General features: G+C 50.3%; 1 protein-coding gene across 1 annotated transcript in view; it reads right to left on the bottom strand.

Moving 5' to 3' along the window:
• GLIS1 (GLIS family zinc finger 1) overlaps positions 1-20,796 on the bottom strand; it is a 209,392-nt gene that overhangs the window by 98,523 nt on the left and 90,073 nt on the right. The gene's annotated exons all lie outside the window — the stretch shown is intronic.

Genomic DNA, 20,796 nt, shown 5'->3' with positions numbered 1-20,796 from the left:
ACGGGTGAGTGGGCCCGGGGCCCTTGGGAGCAGGACGGGGGCCGGGGCACAAAAAGCCGGCGATGGAGGGGGCTCCGAGGGGCCTCTGCCGGACCCCCGGGCTCCATGACAGCGGAGCAGGAAATGGCAGCGGGAAAAGTCACTGGGAAATTCAAAATCCTCCAGAAATGAGCGGGAGTGAGGCTGTGCTAGGCAACGTTGCCATGTCCCGGGCCTGAGCCCGCTCATGTCCCAACAATCTGTGCTCCAAGAAGCCTTCCCGCTCTGCCAGCCTCAAACACTGATTTTCCAAGGTCCCTTCCCCAAATTTTGAAATTCTATGTTCTATCTGTCCACAATGTCTGTGGGCTCCGACATTCTGTTTTAAAGTCATTTTTATTATTTGTCCTAAGCCCCCTCCCACCTCTGATGCCTCCTGTTCTAAGCCCCCTCCCAGCCCTGACACCCCCTGTTCTAAGCCCCCTCCCAGCCCCGCCCTGTTCTAAGCCCCCTCCCAGCTCTGACACCCCCTGTTCTAAGCCCCCTCCCAGCCCTGACTCTCCATCCACACAGGAGACACCTGCTCCCTCCTTGACCGGGGATGGTGGGAAGCCAGAATGAGCCACCAGCTCCATCCCAAAGGCAGGAGAAAGTGAGGGCGGCCCCCCGGGGCAGGCTGGGAGGGGACGGAGGGAGGTGGCCAGGATGTCTGCACCTGGAAGCCCGGGCTCTTTGTCAGGGCAGCCCCCTCCCCACAGCCCCGGGTACTGGAGAACCGAGCATGATGGCTGGGCCCTAGGCCGCCCTCCCCCCTTCTTCTGAGGGGAGGAGGCCCTAACAATGGTATCTCCCAGGATCCCAGATTTCAGCTGACCCTCAGCAAGGGGCAGCCCGAAGCTGAAGGAGGGCGGAGCCGGTTGGCAGCCGGAGCCCTTCCTCTTCCTTGCTGCCGGGAGGACCACGGGATTGTGGGGAGCAGCAGGGGCGGGGCCATGGGCAGAGAGCGGGGGTGCAGACCAGTGGCTGCGAAGGGAGAGTCACACAATTGGCAAGTGTCTGAGGCTGGCTTTGGACCAGGTCTCCCTGGGTCCGGGCCCAGGCCCCACCCCCGCCTGACCTGTCTGTCACAAGCGCCGGGCTCAGTCACGGAAACCTCACACAGACAGCCTTCCCCTCCCACCTCCGCTCTCCCCCTCCCCCGTGTCAGCTGCCGACCCTGACTGCTTGGACCTGAGTCCTGGACTTTACTTTTCCAGAAGGGGCCAAAGAAGAGGAGCTTTGGGGACTCCTTAGTCCTCCAAGTTCAAGCAAAGGTGGAGAAGGGAGCCCCCTCCCCCTCCCGCCTCACAGTCCCCCCTTCCCCCCCAGCCTTCTCTAACACAACCAGCCTCGTGCAAGGAGCCTGGGGGCTTGATTCAGCTTCAGACAAACATTCCAGGATCAAAGTGCCCCCATCCACTCTTCCTTTTTCTTTTCTTTTTTAAAAAATTATTTCTTTGGTGTTGATGCGGGAAAGCTTGCTTTCTAGATTCCCACCCTCTCCTAGTTAATAATGTAAATTGCCCTTTAACTCACAAATCCTGGTCCCTTTGAATTCCAATAGAAGATCTGACCTGTTCCCAGCCCCACCCGGATATGAGCCAACTTTGGGGCTACACCCGAAAGCCCCTCGAGCTAAGTGTCCTATTATAAAAAGGCCACGCTGGGAACCCCTCTTTGCAGAGATTCCAAACATGGCTACCATGTGAGGACCCTCTGTCCACTGGACCCTCTGTCCAGTGCCCTCTTTATCTCTACCTTCGCCTATACTTTAACTTTGCTCACCCAATAATAAATCTCTTTTATCAATCTAGCTCTCCGGGGCAATAAATGCTTTTATTGGGAACTCGCGCCGCTACTAGATCCCCTTGCGCCGAATCTGTACCCCAAACCTGCCACTAGACCTTAACCCTAATTTCATTTAGGTACCCCAAAGCTAGACCTCAACAGTGTCGTTCCAGTCAAACTGCCAAAAAATTACTTTATAGAGCGAGAAAAAAAGCAATGTCGGCCCGCTTTTTCTAAGTGGATTTAAAAAGCTCAATTTTACAGGGCAAATCCAGGTTCCAGGATTCAGGAACAAGAGGATTACTCCATAATCAGCTCGGATAATACCATGTTCTCTACTCTGCCTTTCAGCTTGAGGTCAGGGGCTTTCCTTTCTCTGTATTTGTATCCCCAGTTGTTAGCACCCTGCCTGGCATGCAGTAGGAGCATAGTAAGTGTTTCTGGATTGATTGATAGCTGGCTGATTTTCCCTCCGATGATTTAACTTGCGCTACAATACCCGGGTTTGTTTGGCCAGAGAAGAGGCCCGATGGGCCAGGCACGATCACAGGAGCAACCCGTGGATGCTGGAGAACGTCCCGGAGCAGGGAGGGGGTTCCCACGGGCGCTGAGGTCAGAGCCCGGAGCTGAGATTCTGGGTGGGAAAGGATGGGGGACGCGGGGATGTGCCCCGGAGTCGGGGAAGGCAGACAAAAGGCTCTGCCTCTGAACAGCAGACGACGATGACGGAGATCTGAGACGAGAGCGGGGTGACCCAAAGGTGAGTCAGAGTATAAGCTTTCAGATACCCGAGGGCTGAGTCAGCAGACCTCGTCTCCTCCAGCGTCTTCTCCCTGGCCCGCAGCATCATCTGGGGTTCAGAGGCAGAGCGCCCTGCGGCATCCTTATGGCCCAGGGATGCAGTGACATCTGTTCTTCAGGCTTCCTCCCTCTGTGCTCTGGCTCCCAGTGTCAACCCTCCCCTGATGTCCCCTCTGAAGCTGCCCGGCCCCTTCCCATCTGCTCTGCATCTTCGTCCCCACGACCTCCCTCGTGCTCCTCCCTCTCTCCTGCCCTGGGACCCAGCTCCGTCTTGCCTCCGCTCCTCCCTGCCGGACTTCTCCTTTGCTAAGTCATTTCTGAGGGGCGGCCCCCAAATCCGTCTCTGGGTCTGCAAAGGCTGTCCCCGACTCCGGGAGTGCACGCCCCCATCCTCAAGGGGACCCCTTATTTCTTTCATGACTGCTCAAGGCCACTTTCTACGAGAAGCGTTTTCTGATCCCCCCCAGGCTCCTTCACCAAATTATCCTTTATCTATTTATCGATCCATATTTTATATGGATAAATTTACCTATTTATCCATACGAAACAACATATAGACACCTCATATTGCAAGTATTCTCCTCCAAACAGAACGGAAGTCCCTTAATGGCAGTAACTGATGCTGAGAAAAAAACCAGATGCTGCTCGGCAACGCCACCATCCACCTGCCCACTTCTGGGTCTGCTCAAAGGCAGGGGGGAGCACTTTTAATTAAGAGTGGAAATCTTGAGGTTCCTAAGGAAGGAAAAGCCCCAGAAAGCGATGTGGATTGTGACCCGGGGGGATCAGGGGCCCTTCCCTGACAAAGCCTAGGAGTGACCCCAAGTCTCCTCAGACCATCATGGCACCTTGGAAGCAGGGCAAGAAGGCCCAGCCTCGTCTGGGGACAGTCCGGCATTACCTTAAAGCAAGACCTCGGGCAAGCAACAGCGGCAATAACAAAAGGACCAAAAAACCTACTGTGGTGACAGGGAGGAACAAGGCGCAAATACAGAAAGACAAGGAAGTCAAACAGCCACAAACAAAGCCTCAAAGAAAAAGGGGGACTGGACACAAGTTCAATGATAATTCCTGGAAGAGTGAAAAAATTATTTATAGGGACAGCTAGGTGGCCCAAAGGATGGAGCACCAGCTCTAAAGCCAGGAGAACCTGAGTTCAAATCTAGCCTCAGACACTTAATACTTCCTAGCTGTGTGACCCTGGGCAACTCACTTAACCCCAATTGTCTCAGCAAATATATATACACATTAAAAATTAAAAGTGGTAAAGGAAAAAATAAATAAAGAAATTAAAACAAAAGAAAAAATTATGAAAAGACAACAATCTGGTAAAAGAAAAACTACTTTAGAAAATAACACCTTAAAAAAAACAGAATTTGCCAAATGGAAAAAACTACAAAAATTCACTGATTTAAGTAATTACTCAAAAATTAGAACTGTACAAGTGAAAGCTAATGACTCCGTAAGACATCAAGAAACAAACAAAAAAAAAGTCAAAAAATGAAAAAAAAAAAAAGAAGAAAATGTGAAATTTCTCACTGAAAAAACAACTGGCCTAGGAAAATGATTGGGGAGAAAGATAATTTAAGAAATATTTGAAAAACTCAAAGATGTGATTAAAAAATTATCAAGGACTACTATCTAAAATCAAAAATAGGAAATAAAGACTCCATTTGCTGAAAGAGATCTTAAAATGAAAGTGAAAAGGAATATTATAAACAAATTCCAAAGCTCCCCAAGTCAAAGAGGAAATGCTTCAAGCAGTCAGAAAGAAATCACTGAAATATCACAGAGCCATATTCAGGATCACACAAAATTTAGCAGCCACTATATTAAAAGAGAGAAGGGCTTGGAATATGATATTCTGGAAAGCAAAAGAAATGGAATTTCAACCAAGAATAAGCTACTTAGTAAGGCTGAGGATAGTTCATCAAGCTAAAAAATGGAAATTTATTGAAATATAAGACTTTCAAGATTTCTGATAAAAAAAAAAACAAGGGTAAAGAAAAAATTTGTCTTTCAAATACAAGACTCAAGAGATGCATAAAAAGGCAAACTTTAAAGAGAAAGCATAAAAAATTCAATAAAAGTAAACTTTGCCTTTCTATATGGGAAAATGATTCAGGTAACACTTTAAGAATTTTATCATTATTATTGCAGTTAGAAGGATTCTACATAAAAACAGGGTGTGGGAGGGAGTTGATTATGCAAAAAATCTGGATAGGTAAGAAAGAGGGGTGCCTTGAGAGAAGAGGGAAAGGAGAGGAAAAGTGGGGGGAAATTATCACACATAAAAGAAATATTCAAGGAAGAACTTTTATTTTGGAGGGGGAAATGGAAAGAAGGAAAATGCTTGGATCTTAACCTGTTCTAAGACTGTTCAAAGAGGGAAGTGTGTGTGTGTGTGTGTGTGTGTGTGTGTGTGTGTGTGTGTGTGTGTGTGTGTTTGTACACACTCACTGGTAATGGAAATCTTTTACCCAATGTGAAAGTAGGAAGTGAAGGAGAGAAGATAAAAGGAGGATAAGAGTAAGGATAAATAAAAAAAAGTCAGTAGTCAGAAGCAAAATGGATTTTATAGGAGGAATGGCACAGACAGACAGACAGAGAAAATAGAGGATAAACAAAAGAAAATAGGATGAAGAAAATATACACTTAGTAACCATAACTGTGAATGTGAATGGGGTGAACTCACCCGCAAAATGGAAGTGAATAACAGAACGGATTAAAAACCAGAATCTAACAATATGTTTTTACAAGAAATACATGTGAAACAGAAAATCACACACAGAGCTAAATAAGGGACTAGAGCTGACTCTTATTATGCTTCAGCTGAAGTTTAAAAAAAGATAAGCAGGAATATTAATCTATTCCTAATAATCATTGTATCTACGACAATGCAAAAGCAAAAATAGACCCAATTAAAAGGGACGAACAGAGAAACTACATCTTAATAAAAAAGAACCATAGACAATGAAGTAATGTCGATACTAAACATATATGTACCAAATGGCATTGCATCAACATTCTTAAAGGAAAAGTTAAATGAATTACATGAGAAAATGAAGAGTAAAACTAAATTGGGCAGGGCACCTCAATTTTCCTTTCCCAGAGATAACTAAATCTGACAAGAAGATAAATAACAAAAAAGTCAAGGCGATGAATAGAATTTTAGAAAAGTCAGATGTGATAAATATCTGGAGAAAAATGATAAGAATAGAAAGCTGTACATGGCACATTCATAAAAACTGATCATCTAGTAGGGTATAAATATCTCACAACCAAATTCAGAAAAGTAGAAATATTAAATGTACCCTTTCTAGATCATGTAACAAAAATTATATTTTAAAAAAGGGCCATGGAAATATAGATTAAAAGTTGGAAACTAAATAATCTAATCTTAAAGAATGAGAGGGTCAAAGAACAAATCCTAAAAAATCACCAATAATTTCATTCAAGAGAATGACAACAATAAGACAGCATTCCAAAATTTATGAGTTGCAGCAAAGCAGTACTTTAGGGAAAGATGATATCTCTAAATACATATCTCAATAAAACAGAAAGAATAGATCAATGAATTGGGCATACAATTAAAAAGAACTATAAAAAGAACAAATAAAAAATTCCCAATTAAGCATCAAAATAGAAAACCTGAAAATCAAAGGAGAGATTAATAATTTTAAAAAGCTGAACTAATAAATAAAATGAAAAATGGATTTTATTAAAAATTAATAAAATAGATAAACCATGGCTTAATTTGTTTTTTAGAAAAAAGAAAAACAAATTACTAGTATCAAAAATATAACAGATGTAAGTACCACCAGTGAAAGTGACATTAACACACTTATTAGGAGTTATTTTGCCCAATTACATGCTAATAAAGCTAACAATCTAACTGAACTGGATGAATATTTGCATGAATATAAATTCCTCAGATTATCAGAAAAGAAAAGCAAATTCTTAAGTATCCTTGTTTTGGTTTTTTTTAATGAACAAACCATCAACGAGTTCCCTAAGAAAAAATTCCTAGGACTAGATGGACTTATAAATGAATTTTACCAAACATTTAAGGACTAACTAATCCCAATACTATATAAACTATTTGAAAAATATGTATGGGATTCCTACCAAATTCCTTTTGGGAAACAAAAATGGTTTTGATACTTAAGCCACCAGGAAGAACAAAAACAGAGAAAGAAAACTATCAATTTCCTTAATGAATATCTATACAAAAAATTTTAATACAATATTAGCAAGCAGATTATAGCAATAAATCACAAAGATCATACACTATGACCAAGTGAGATGGAATGCTAAGCTGGTGCAATTTCAGAAAAACTATCAACAAAATGGACCATATTAATAACAAAATAACAAAAACTCACACGAATATATCAATAAATGCAGAGAAGGCTTTGAGAAAATATAATACTCATTTCTACTAAGTTAAAAAAAACATTAAAAATCTAAGAATAAATAGAACTTTTCTTAAAATTATAAGTTGTTTCTATCTAAAACCAAAAGTAAGCATTATCCGTAATGGAGCTTTCCCAATAATATCAGAAGTGAAGCAAGAATGTTTATCATCACCACTTTTTTAAAAAAATACTAGATATGGGGGCAGCTAGGTGGTGCAGCGTATAGAGCACCAGCTCTGAAGTCAGGAGGATTTGAGTTCAAATCTGGCCTCAAACACTTAACACCTCCTAGCTCGGTGACCCTGGGGAAGTTGCTTAACCTCAATTGCCTTAGGGAAAAAAAATACTAGACAGGTTAGCATGGAAATAAACTATGAAAGTGAAGCAATAAAAATAGACAATGAAGTTTAAAAAACTCAATTACTCTTTGCATATGATATGAAGGTATATTTAGAGAACCACAAAGACTCGACTCAAAAACTACATGAAATCATTAACAACTTCAGCAAAGTTGTAGTGCATAAAGTAAGCCCACAAAAATCATCAGCATTTCTCTACACTACCAACAAAACCTAGGAGGGAGAGATGAAAAAGAGAAATTCCATTTAAAATAAATCCAGACAATATGAAAAATTTGGAAGCCTACCTGCCAAGACAAACCCAGTAATTAGATGAACAATTACAAAACACTTTCCACACACAAAAAAAGGTTGCATCTAAACAACTGGAGAAATATTAATTGTTGAGCCAACGTAATAAAAATGACAATTGTACTTAAGTTAATTTACTTATTCAATGCCATACCAAACTACCAAAGAGTTATTTTATAGAGTTGTGAAAAATAGTAACAAAATTCATCTGGAAGAACAAAAGGTCAAGAATATTGAAAAAAATAAGTGAAAGAAAAGAGTGGGAAAGGCAGTTTAACAGTTCCAGATTTCAGACTATATTATAAAGAGGAAATCATTAAAACTACATGATGGCTAAGAAAAAGAATGGTGGATTAGTGGACTAGATTACATACACAAAACACAATAGTAAAAGACCACAGTAATCCAATGATTGATAAGCCCCAAGACACAAACTCCTGGGGAAAGAACTCACCATTTGACAAAATGGGAACACTGGAAAGAAGTTTAACGCAGAAACAAGGCATAGAACAGCATCTCGTATCCTATACCAAGATACTGTGTCTAAATGGATAAAGGATTTAGATATAAAAGATGATGGAAGTAAATTGGGGCAGTATGGGAAAATGTTCTTATCAGATCTCTAGATGAGGGAAGAGATTATGACCAAACAAGAGGGAGAGAGGATTATGAGATAGAAAATAGATAATTTTGATTATGTGAAATTTAAAAGGTTTTGCACAAACAAAACCAAAGCTAGAAGAAAAACAGGAAACGGGGAAAATTTAGAGCAAGTTTCTCTGATAAAGGTCTCATTTCTCAAATGTGTAGGGCACTGGGCCAACTTTATAAAAAATGAGGACCATTGGCCAACTGATAAATGGTCAATGGATATGATTAAACAGTTTTCAGAAGAAGGAATCAAAGGTATTCCTAGTCACATTAAAAATGCTCTAAGTTACTATTGATTAGAGAAATACAAATAAAAAAGACACTGAGATATCACCTCACTCCTGTCATTCACTATCATAACGGAAACAGGAAATGACAAATGCTAATGGTAATGTGGAAAAATTGGGATACTAATCCACAACTGATGAAGCCGTGATTTAGGCCAACTATTCTCGTTTTTGTTGTGGTGGTTGTTTTGCTGAGGCAGTTGGGGTTAAGTGACTTGCCCAGGGTCACACAGCCCGAAAGTGTTAAGTGTCTGAGGTCAAATTTGAACTCAGGTCCTCCTGACTTCAGGGCTGGTGCTCTAACCACTGCACCACCTAGCTACCTCCCAACTACTCTGTTTTTAAAAAATCATTTTGATAGTACTTTATTTTTTCCAAATACATGCAAAGATAGTTTTTTTATTAAAGCTTTTTATTTTCAACTATCTATTTTGCAAAATGCAAAGATAATTTTCAACATTCATCTCTAAAACTTTTTGTCTAAATTTTTCTCCCTCTCTTCCCCTCTCCTCCTGCCCAAGATAGCAAGTAATCCGATACAGGTCATACATGTGCAATTCTTCTAAACATAATCCCATACTCGTTATGCTGGGCAAGAAGAACTAGATAACAAGGTAAAAAATAAGCAATAGAAAGAAAAAAAAGCAGCAAACAACAAAAAGTGACACTCCTGCGCTTGGATCCACATTCAGTCCCCTCAGTCCTCTCTGAATGCCGACAGCTCTTTGCATCCCGAGTCTGTGGGAACTGCCCGGAACCGTGGCCTGGCTGAAGCCCCGTCCGTCACAGCGGATCCCCGCAGGCCTGTACACGCTCCCTTCTCTCAGCACCAGGCAAGTCTGCAGATCGAGCTCTCTGGAACTCTGGTTCCGGCCAGTGACTCCCCAGGTTCTTCCCAGATCCTGCCCTAGTGGGAGAGCCTCCACCCACATCTTCGGCCCTCCTCGCCCCCACTTTCAGCCCCCTCCCACCCCGTCCCAAGTTCTCGTCCCTCTTCGGAACAACAAGACAAGGTCTGAATCCCAAAGGGGGTTGGGCGCCCACGTATCTCGGTCTGTCTGTCTGTCCATCAGTCCGTCCGTCAGCTCTTTTTATGTGGCTGAGGATGCCAGAGCTGAGGGATCCTCATCACTTGGTTAAATGGTCTGTGACACGTGACTGTGATGGCGGCACCATGAGAAATGAACAGCAGGATGGTCTCGAAAAGCCGGGGAAGACTCACACGGACTGACGCAGAGAACAGAACCGGGAGACCCTCGCACCCGGCAGCATCCTGGCCTGGGAGAGACCTCGCCATCCGGTCCGGAGCGGCAGGACCCGTGGTGAGAGCTGCTGTCCGCCCCGGGGAGAACTGCCGCGCTCACTTTTAAACTTCCTTAGCTTTGCTGTTTGATTCAAGGCACGGACCTCCAGTCCCAAGGCTCTGGGAATCACGGCTGACTCCTCAGAGAGACAGTGAAGGCCACAATGGAGCAGACTCAGGGGGAACCTCGGCCACGGCCCTTACACAGGCCCATTCTCACAGCCTGTTCCCGGGAGTCATGAGGGGCCGGGCCAAGATGGAGGGGGCAAGCTGGGATGATGAAGGGGGGGCTGGGACACCTGGGGCCAGAGCCAGGCCCAGGCTCAGCTCCTCCCTCTGCCCTGTTCTCTTAGCCCCGCGCTCCAGACAGCGCCTTTCCTCCACGGGCAGTTACAGAAACAGTGCCCCAGCCATGCTGAGCCAAAGGCTCTCACCCTCCCAGGAGTGAGAAAATGAACCGCCCTGGCCCCGAGCCACCGGACACCAGGCCCGAGGGACAAGGAAAAGCCTAGGGGAGCTGCAAGCCCAGGTCCTGCGCCAGGCGTCGCCCAATTCAGTGCTTGGACTGAGAGCAGGAGATGGAGTGGATACCCCGTCCCTGACCCTGAGCAGCCTCGGCTTTCCTCATCTGGGGAATGGGATAATTACCCTTACCTGGCTGCCCTTGTGGGGGCTGCTGAAACAAGTGCCTTCTGCACAAGGAGCCATCACGGGAGAGTCATCAGTCCCCAGGAGCCTCTGCTTCTGACAAGACCCCAACCTATTCCCTGCCCTCAAGATGGTCTATGATGGGGAAATGAACAACACGCCAGGACTAAGGACGTAGAACACACATGGGGTGGGCGGGATGTGGTCCCAGAAGCAAGGCGCGAGCAGTGGGAAGGACTCAGCTGGCTCCTTTGGGAGCACCCGACCAGACGATCTCAGGGCCCCTCCTCTCCGAAACGTCCCAAGACTCCCAGCCTCCTCCCCCATCCCATCAGATGACGATACCCAGCGCCAACCACCTGGCCCAGCACCGGGCACTCAGCGCCACGGCCGCCTCGGAGTTCCCGTCCGTCTGCCTAAAGTTCTCCCAATGAACCATAAGTTCCCAAAGGGCAGAGAGAGCCCTCTGTGAATCTTTGAAGAGACTTCAGCCATTTTATTCAAGCTTCTGCCCAAAGCAGGGATCCTTATAACAGCCACGAACGGATGGTCACAGACCCTCCGACAGCTCCAGGAAGGTGGAGTTACTACCTTTCAAGGCCGCCTGTTCCACCCGGGCCAGCTCTAGCCGGCAGCTCTCCCAGATACAGAATAGATGTTGACGCTCATTGTTCTTGGTTGGCTCTTCTGGGACCCCCCAAAGCCTAATTAATTATCTTGTTCACAGTCTCAACAAGAGAGCAAAGACAAAGTGCTTTGGGAATCTGAAAGGACTATTTAATTTAGACTAGTCATAGTGAGGATGATGAAGGAGGAGGAGGAGGAGGAGGAGAAAGGAGAAGAAGGAAAAAAGAAAGAAAGTAGAAAGATGAAAGAAGGAGGAGATGGAGAAGGAGAAAGAGAACAAGGAGGAGAAGGAGAAGAAAGAAGAAGGAAAAAGAAAGAAGACAGAGGAAAGAAGAAGGAAGAGACGGAAAAGAAGGAGAAGGAGGAGAAGGAGAAGGAGAAGAAGGAGGAGGAGAAGAAGGAGGAGAAGAAGGAGAAGGAGGAGGAGAAGAAGGAGGAGGAGGAGAAAAAGGAGAAGGAGAAGGAGGAGGAGAAGTTTAAACTTGAACCCTTAGACCTAACTCCACACCTGGCACACAGTAGGTCAATAACTGTTTTTGATTCATTCTTTCATCTGATGGAACAGCAGGGGACAGAGTGCTGGACTTGGAGGAAGCCGACTCGCCCGAGATCACACTAAAAGTGTGAAAGGTGGGACTTGAACCCAAATCCTCTGTTTCATCAGAGTGAAGGCCTAGGGGTCGGGAACACGGCGTACACAGTCAGACTTAATGGCCGTGCTGGGCTCCCGTTCTGCTTTATTCTCTGTTGGGAAGCAGTCACTAGAGTTTCTCCGTCCCTCTGGGCCCTGGAAGAAGTCTATGGAGGTCTTCTTAAAACACAAAGTAAAATATAGAGGATTATAAAAGGTAATACTTTATCTTGAAACATAATTATCCTTTTTTTTTTAAACAAAAGTTTGCTGTTCTGGTTAAGGAGCCTGGTTTTTTCCTACTTCCCTGGGCAAAGGAAGAAGGGCTATGTTCTAAAGTAAATACACACACACTCACTCTCACACACACACTCACACTCACTCACACACACACTCACACTCACTCTCTCACACACACACTCACACATACACACACACTCACTCTCACACACACACTCACACATACACACACTCACACACTCACACACACACACTCACACACACACTCACACTCACACATACACACACACTCACACATACACACACACACACACACACACACACACACACACTCTCACACCCCACAAACCCACCAACGAGGCGGGGCCTGGGCTGGGAGCTCACTGGCACTGGGAACTCCAGGTAAGGAACATTCTTCCTCTCGACTCTAGTCGCCGACTTGTCATAAAACCAAGGAAAATGCCCTTTTGAGATAGCGCGGTCCCCCAGGAGGCTGCCAGAGATCGCCCAGCCCCCACCTTTTCCCAAAAGGAGGCCGAGCCCAGAGCGGGGGGGCCTCAGGGCCCCCGGGAGCTCAGTTTGCCGACTCCAGGTCTGTGTTCTTTCCACTGAACAACCTTTTCGGCATAGAGGCTTTCCCCGTCCCCAGAAGAGCTGGAAAAGGCTGCCCTGGGGAGAGGAGAGAGACATTAAGGAAAACCAATGTTTTAGGAAAATTTAAGTAACGCCATTACTCTGTCTGGATAAAAGGAAGTAACTTTAAAAACCAAGCCCTGGGGTGCCCTAAAAGGCCCGGAGAGAGGCTTCATTCCTGCCCCCGCTGCCCGACAGGAGCCTGCCCGGTGTAACCGATACCCCCCCCCCCGATAGCTGGGCAATCCCTGGGGAAGCCCCCAGAGGAAGAGGGGCCTTGGGCACAGAGAGAGCGGGGCCGCTGCTCCCGCCAGGCCCTCTCCAGAACGAGCAGTCCCGTGGCCAGGCCCGGAGCTGGGGCCCTCGGCCTGGCACATAGTAGGTGCTTAGTGAATGCTGGTGACTGAGTGCCCTGAGCCAGGGAGGGCCCCTTCCTTCCTGGGCAGCTGTGCTCTCCTCGGAAAGCTCCAGGGGCTGGAAGCTCCTCCAGGGGCCCGAGCCTGGCCTTGGTTCAGGGCCACAAAATCTGAGAGAAACGGCCCCGGGCATCTGCTGGGAAGGACCCGCTCACAACGGACCCTGCGTCCACTTCAAGACCCCCGAGGAAGAGGGTCCAGAACCTTCACAGCCCCTCCTGCACTGTGACACTTCCAGCTGAGTCGAGCCTGGGACCGAAGGGCCTCGGGCTGGACGGTAAAGGAGGGGGAGGGGATGGGGGCCGGGCCCGGAGTCGGGAGGACCCGAAGTCCCGTCACTGGAACTTACTGGTTCTAAGGCCCTGGGTCGGTGGCCTCAGTTTCCTCCCCCGTAGGGGGAATCAATGACGCTTTCTCTTAGCCCAAAGCCGTGATTCTGTGATTTGAGCTGGGATTTTAGAAGTCCCCAGAGCCGCCCCCGGGTCAAGTAGAACAACTACCCCCCCTTAGTTCTGCCACGGCCTGATGCCGGCTCCCATGGGGACCCCCCGGCTCCCCCTCCCCCCGCTCCCCTGAACGGAAGGCAGCACTCCCCACCATGTGAATGCAGGTTTCCCCACCCTAGGCCCGAGGAGCCCCCGGCGCCTCCCTCGAGTAAGTTGCGGGGCACGGGATGAGGCCGACAGACCCGAGCTCTGAACAGGGGATGCTGGGAAATCGGGGCCCACCGGGGGAGCCTTTCAGATGGGGAGCGGGGGGAGGGGGTCCAGGAGGCATCGAGGGGTCCGGGACACAGAAACGGAGAGATCCCAGCCCCAGAACGTGTGGGAAAGCCCTTCCCACGCTCGAGGGTGGGGGAACCAAGGGCCGGGCCGGGCGATCGATAAATATTTGGGGGCTGGCTGATTGGCTGATGGGTTCCAGCCCGCCGGGCCGGCTGCCTGACAGTAATTAGGCCCGGCGCCCGGCCTCCCAGATGCCAGCCTGGTCCCTCCCGGGCGCGCTGCAGCGCGGAGCTGTCGGAGCCAGCCGGACAAGGGGGGCCGTGCCAGAGGCCCCGGCACAGGCCGTGTTTAGGAGCGGTCAACAAGATCGATGAGCCGCCTTTCATCTCTGCCGGGGCTGTAAACACTCGTGTCCCGAGGACCCCCAGGTGCCCTCCTCCTCCCTCCCTGCGGCAGCTGCTGAGAGCCAGGCCAGAAAGGCCCGGCCGGGGACATAAACACCAGAGGGGACGGGCCGGGAGACCGGGGGGCCCTGCTCAGAGAGGGGCTGGCAGCCGTGTGGCGCTCAGAAAGCCAATGTCTCCCACTCTGGAAAAGACCACGGGCTCTTAAAAGGGACCCAGGAGCTCAGGGAGGGGAGGGGGCCTAGAACCCAGAGTGGTAGAGCTGGGAGGGTCTCAGAACCCAGAGTGTCAAGGGGAAGGGGTGCAGAAGAGAACGTCAGAACCGGAGGGGCCAGTGTGGGCAGGGGGGCTTGGGACTAAGCAGGTCAGAGGCCGGACAGCACAGAGGCCTGGTCCCACAGAAGGAGAATGAAGCCCCCCGGGGTCCTGGGTGCTGCGGGAGCAGACCCCCGCCCGGGAGCCCTGGAACAGCAGACCCCTGGGAGGAGAGCTAAGAGCTGTCATGCCCCCTCTGGTCCTGGCTCACAGCCTCCGGGACAGACCCAAGCCTTAAAGGGCGGGGAGCCCCTTCCCGGCCAGCCCCGCCCCATCCCCCCGGGCAGTGCCCGGCCCTGCTGCCAGGCGGACAGAGCGGGCTCTGGGTTGTGTAACAGAGCCCCGGCCAAGGGTTTCTGTCCCCGTTAGCTCCGGCTGCCTCATGGAGCAGGAACGCTCAAGCCCAACAAACAGGAGACACAGCTAATAATTTCCGTGCCGAGGCTCTGCCTCTGCCCGCACACGGCCCGCCGACCCCTCTCCGCCGGGCACCCACCGCCGGCCAGTGCAGGCCCTCGGCCCCCAGGGCGTCCCCTTCAGCGGAGGCCGGCCCAAGCCCGCGGGGCTCCTTCCAAGCCCCAGACCCCACAGTGCGCGCCGCCAGACAAAACAGGATGTGCGGGGCCACCCGGAGCCCCCGAGTCCTGGGGAGTCTCTCAAACGAGATAGCCTCGTGTCGGGCGCGCAGTAGGTGCTTCATAAATGCTTTTTAATGAATCATTAAAATAAAAATTTAAAAATAAAGCTTCCTTTTGGAATGACAGCCTGGGACGGACCCTAGTCAAGCCAACTGAGACTGGGACGGGGCATCGGGCCCGGCATCCGGGAAGTTGTGGCTGTTTTAAAACATTCCTAGCGACAGAACGGGTTTCTTTGGCAATTCCAGGGTGCGCATTAAGGAACAGGATTCTAAGATGGCTCCAGCAGCTTCTCCAGCACAGCTTTCAAGGGGACCCAGCAGACACGGAAGCAATGTCGTGGGAGGGGGCGTGCTAGAAGGGCTGTCGGGGAGGGGGGGGCTTCTTGCCATAGTGGGGGGGACGAGACCGGCTCCAATGCATTGAGAGGACAGCAGGGGAGGACGGCTCAAAGCGAGGGGGCAGCCAGGGGAGGACGGCTCAGAGAGACAGAAGCAGGGCCTTTCTAAAGCCCGAGCCGCCTGAGAAGGGCTTCCAAGGGAGCGGGAGTGAGCTCACTGTGCCCACAGCAAGGGCCGACAGCCCGGGTTTTCTCTGGGAGTGGGGGAGACGCCAAGGTCTTTCGGCTCCGAGTTTCTAGGATTCTGAAGCTCTTCTTGCCCTTCATGTTTCTAAAACCCTTCCCACCATACACAGTGCTTGTGTTTTCTTTTGCCATCTTCCTCCTCTCAGGTCCTCTATGAACCTCCATGTCTTCCTCTATAGAATGATGCTGTTGAAACAGATCAGTTCTTCCAAGTCTGCCGCCTAATTCTACTCAGCTCCCTCTAGCCCGTCAATCCAGCATCTGACGTGTGGATCACGACGCCCCCAATTTGTGAAATGCTGTCCTGGGTGCCGGGTGGGCCGGGATAAAAAGGGAGTCGCTGAAATGATTCTTGGGGAGGGTCCCTGACACACGAGTGGACCCATTCTCCAGATCAAGGTCAGAGGCTGGCAGCGTCCGTCCGAGCAGCTCAGACCGAAGGGAAACCAACTGAAATCTTCATTTCTTTTTTCAGGTGGAGGACGTGGGTCCAAAGTGAGCAAGTGACTGAGCCAGGATCACTCAGGGAGGGAAAAGGGGGGATTCGAACTCGGGTCAATTTTCATGTTCTAAGATTCTTGGGGCTTCTCCAGGCTCTTGATTTTAGAGGCAAAGACATCAAATATCAGGGAGGGGAAGGACACCTGGACCAAGGTCACACACATACACAATCACACTCATAATCACCAAGATACAGACACACAATCACAATCACACACACAATCACAAAGTTACAGACATACAATCACAATCACACACACACACAATTACAAAGATACCGACACACAATCACAGACACTGACACACAATCACACACATACAATCACAAAGATACAGACATACAATCACAATCACAGACACACAATCATATACACAATCACAAAGATACAGACATACAATCATACAATCACACACACACAATCACAAAGATACAGACATACAATCACACAATCAACACACAATCACAAAGATACAGACATACAATCACAATCACACACACACACAATTACAAAGATACCAACACACAATCACAAAGATACTGACACACAATCACACAATCACACACAATCACAAAGATACCAACACACAATCACACACACAATCACAAAGATAGATATACAATCATACAATCACAATCACACACACAATCACAAAGATACATACAATCACACACACAATCACAAAGATACAGACACACAATCACACAATCACAATCACACACAATCACAGATACAGATACACAATCACATACACAATCACAAAGATACAGACACACAATTCTAAACATTTCCATATTCATCAAAGATACAGACACACACACACAATCACAAAGATACAGACATACAATCACAATCACACACACAATCACAAAGATAGACACACAATCACATAATCACACACACAATCACAAAGATACAGACATGCAACCATACAATCACACACACACACAATCACAAAGATACAGACACAATCTCACACACACACACACACACACACACACATATCTGCACATACAATGAGTTCAACCCCCATCTCCTGACCCCAAACAAGCACTCCCGCCTGCCCTCTATGAGACCAAGTTGGGCGGTCCCCATGACCCATCCAGGCTCCTGATTTTACAGATGAAGAAACTTCACAAGCATGGAAGTGACTCAGGAGAGGAGGATGATGCATTGGCCCGGGGAGACCTGAATTCAAATTCTGCCTCGGACACCATCCACGTAACTTCTAAGCCGCAAGTGACTCATCCTTTCTTACTCTCAGTTTCCACATCTGTAAAGTGGGGGTAATAACAACCCCTGCATCCCCGAGCCTTTTGCGGCGTCCGTGGGCATGACGCACGAGCGCATACAGACGTGGAACACATACTGAGACACGGAGACACCCACGGGAGCCCCGGGAAGGCCACAGTGAGGAAGCAGACTCCGCCGCTCCCCACTGAGACCTGGCGCCCCCCCCCCCCGGGAGCCCCCGGCCCATCCCCTCCTCTGGTTGGGTGACAGTGAGCTCACTCCCTGCTTGGCCACGGAGGCTGCTGGGGATCACGGCCGATTCTCAGGAGCGTCTTTGTTGGGGAAAGCGTCCCTTGCCCCCGCCTCCGGGCTGGGTCGGCAGCACGGGTCACCCTTAACCCCCCGGGGGGGCGGACACCCCCCTCCGAGCGCCCGCCTCTCCTCCCGGGCTCTCCCCCTCCGCTCCGCCGGGGGCCCAGAGGCCGGGCACGTGATCAGCAGATGGGCAGCTCCGCTCCCTCTAATTGGTGATAATCGCTCAGGATTTTTCTATCTGTGACAATTCATTTTCCGCAATTATCCCCCCTCGGCTTTAAAGTCGCCCGGGTCCAGCGCTCGGAGCTCCGGAGAAAGCTTTCCCGAGCCAACTTGCAAGTTGTTTTCCCTCTCCGGGATGACGGGAATTAAAAGCAGATGTGCCAAATGGAGCCTCCCCTCCCCCCCACATACTGTAAATGTTTTTAAAATGTGACTCTGCTACACTCCATGTCAGACAGCTGAAGTCAAGGTAGAGGGAAGTGCCAAGAGGGGAAGACGGATGAAATTTCAAATCCGTTCGGACAGATTAACGAGAGACACTTTGAAGCCATAAATCACGCAGACAGTCCGGACGGAGCTAATGATGAAGCTAAGTTTTGTTCGTCTCTATTATCTCATGGAGATGCGAGAGACAGAGATGGCGGAATCCGGCCTTCCGAGCAAGGCCGGGGGGAGAGGGGGGAGGGCTCCACGTTCCTGGTTCTCCCGTCCTGGATCGGTCACGTCCTTCTCCGGGCCCAGTCTCATCGTTCGTCCGGAGGACAAGGGCTGAGGCCCAGGGACCACCAAGGCCTTCTCCGGTCTAAAGCCTCTAATGGGGGGATGGAATTCAATCCAACCCACAGCCATTAAATCCCGCAATGAGTCGGGCCCCGGGCGAGCGCTGCCGAGGCTACGTGGGGAAAAAGTTAATCCGCTCTGCCCCAGTGAGTGTGGGATCCACTGGGAAGGAAATATGATGTATCCCCAAAACAGCAGGGGTTCTATAGCACGTGATACAAAATAAAAGGCTGTCGTCATTCTGTTCCCGCTCACTGTCTGAGCTCCCTCCTGGGAACTTCTCGGCAGCGACACTGGAGCCGTTGGCTGTGCCTGCTCCAGCTCATTTTACAGATGGAGAAACTGAGGCAGGCGGGGTGAAGTGACTTGCTCGGGGTCAGGCAGCCAGTACGTGCCTGAGGCCGGCTCCAAATCCAGGGAGGGAGACGTCCTGACCGTTCCCTGGTGGCTCTGAACAAAGCCCCAACCTCTCGGGATGAACAAAAGCATTTCTTAGGGGGAGGTCCCCGGAGGGGGCGCCACAAACTTCTCCAAAGGAAAGCTGGGCAGGGAGGGAATTCTGGGCTCGGCGGATGGACCCTTGGTGAGATGGGAGCAAGAACCCAACCACAGGGGAAGACGGCCGCCCTCGTCAGAGACAGGCGTCAGAGACACCTTGGGAACGGGGAGGGGGGAGGGGTCCCCAGACCCTGGGCTCTGACAAACCAACGCTTCCAGAACCCAGGAGCAAGGCGGGCGTCTGTGCCAGCCGGGTCCCATCCCACCGTGTCCTGTTCCGGGGAAGACGCCGGGCCAATGCTGAATCTGTAGAGAAGGGCACCCAGGCCCGGAGGAGGATCAATGGGGAGAACTCCTGCTGCAGGGCCTGGAGGAGGATCAGTGGGGAGAACTCCTGCTGCAGGGCCCGGGAGGTCCAGGAGGCCCGGGAGGATCAGTGGGGAGAATTCCTGCTGCAGGGCTCCGAGGGTCGTCCCCAGGCAGAGAAGGCTCGCGAGGCAGATCGGGGACGACTCCCGGCAGGCAGCTCCATCCCAAGTGGTCCCGGGGAGCTCGGGGCAGGTTCCGCTTTCCCGGCGGCAGTGGCCAGGAGAGCGGGTGGGCGCTGGCTGAGGATGACGCAGAGGCATCTGGGCCGGTCCGGTTCCACTTCAGCCCGGCTCGGCCTGGCTCCGCTCCGAAGGCAGCTGTGTTTGCAAAGCATCCCAGATTCGGGACCTCACCCGAGCCTCCCTTTTACGGATCTTCCTGATAGAAAACTGCCCAGCGAGAAGGTGCCCGAGGTCCCAGCCTCCCGTGGCCCTGCGATGGACCCTCATCCAAATGCAAACCCCCGCAGGCGAGGACCGTGCCTTTGCCTGGCTTTGCGTCCCCGGTGTTTATCCTGGGCTGTGGCACACAGCAGGGGCTTCATAAATGCTTCTGGACTTGACAAAGCTAGTGCCGGCCTCCTCCTTCGGCAGGTTTGTTCTTGGCCAGCTCTGCTCCAGGAGACTGGCCCGTGAAGGACCCTTAGCTGTCCGCCTCTGTGACCGCCCGTCAGGCTGAGAGCCCTGGGCGCGCTCAGGCAGTTTCTGGGCTGGAACGGCCCTAGGCTGGGCGAGTCCTGGGTTCCAGACCCGGGCCTGCAGACGGGCGAGCACAGGCGCCTGTTACCCCTTCGGGTCTCGGGCCTTCCAGCCCTGCACGAGGATCCGAGGTTTCTGCTGCCTCTCTCAGGGCTCGGGGGGAATCGATGGCTCCGAAATGTGCCCCAGAAGAGGGGCTGGTGTTCTTAGCCCCATTTGGACTGAGACGGAGCCCGAGGTTCGTCCCAAGGAGCAGATTTTGGCAGAGCCGGGGCGGATCCCGCTCAGAAGTCAGCCAACAAGCTCCCAGCGAAGAGGGAACGCTCGCTCCCCGGCCCCGCGGGGCCGTGCGCTCGGGACCATCGGGCCCGGGAGCGACTCAAGCCCTTCCGCTCGGGCAGGCGCTCTCCACCCGAACCCCACGGGAAGCTAGGGACGGGACGTGTCCTCCATCTCGGCTGTCCGTGATACGGGGAGGTTATTATCGATAACAGAATCGATAATAAAGCTCTCACTGCTCCCAGGAAGGGAACAAGCATCTATTAAGTACCTACTGTATGCCATGGCCCTGTGTTACAAAGATCTCATTTGATTCTCACAACAACCCCGGAAGGCAGGGGC

This window comes from Antechinus flavipes, chromosome 4, assembly GCF_016432865.1.
Source record: "Antechinus flavipes isolate AdamAnt ecotype Samford, QLD, Australia chromosome 4, AdamAnt_v2, whole genome shotgun sequence".
NCBI lineage: Eukaryota > Metazoa > Chordata > Mammalia > Dasyuromorphia > Dasyuridae > Antechinus > Antechinus flavipes.
The sequence above is the reverse complement of the archived record's forward strand: the minus strand, read 5'-3'. Positions and strand labels throughout refer to the sequence as shown.